Raw genomic sequence first — 514 nt, 5'->3', positions numbered from 1 at the left:
ATGATGATGATGATGATGATGATGATGATGATTTTAGGACAGATGAGCGCGATGGTGTTTACGGAGGAGTTCTGGGTGGCCTTTTCCTGCTCGCCTGCTCGCTTTCCTCTCCCCTTCTTTTCCTTTAAAAAAAAAAAAGAAAAGAAAAAATATCCGTGTCTACCTATTTGTGGTTATTCATCCGTTTGTTTAGAGGAGCGGAGGGAGGAGAGGGGAAATGCCGGCCAGGGTGACCGAGGTCCCCGCACATCTGTCGGGGAGGTAAAGCTCCCGGCAGCCGGGGCGGTTCGAGCGTGATTTCTTTCTCGCCGCCTCTTTCTTTTACCGTCCCCGCTGGAACAACCGAGCCGAACCCGGCAAAGATTGCCCTCCCCCCCTTCCCCTCCCTCGGTCTCGCAAGGGGAGGCCGGGCAGGGAGCTGGTTATTTAAGCAGGAAGAGGAGCTGCTCAGTGTAAAGTTTTCTCTCCCCCGCCCTGTCTGCGCCGGGCCGGGGTCTCTGAGCGCCGCGGAGCC

Source organism: Egretta garzetta, unplaced genomic scaffold (assembly GCF_000687185.1).
Source record: "Egretta garzetta isolate BGI_Z169 unplaced genomic scaffold, ASM68718v1 scaffold424, whole genome shotgun sequence".
Lineage (NCBI taxonomy): Eukaryota > Metazoa > Chordata > Aves > Pelecaniformes > Ardeidae > Egretta > Egretta garzetta.
This window is presented reverse-complemented; position numbering follows the sequence as displayed.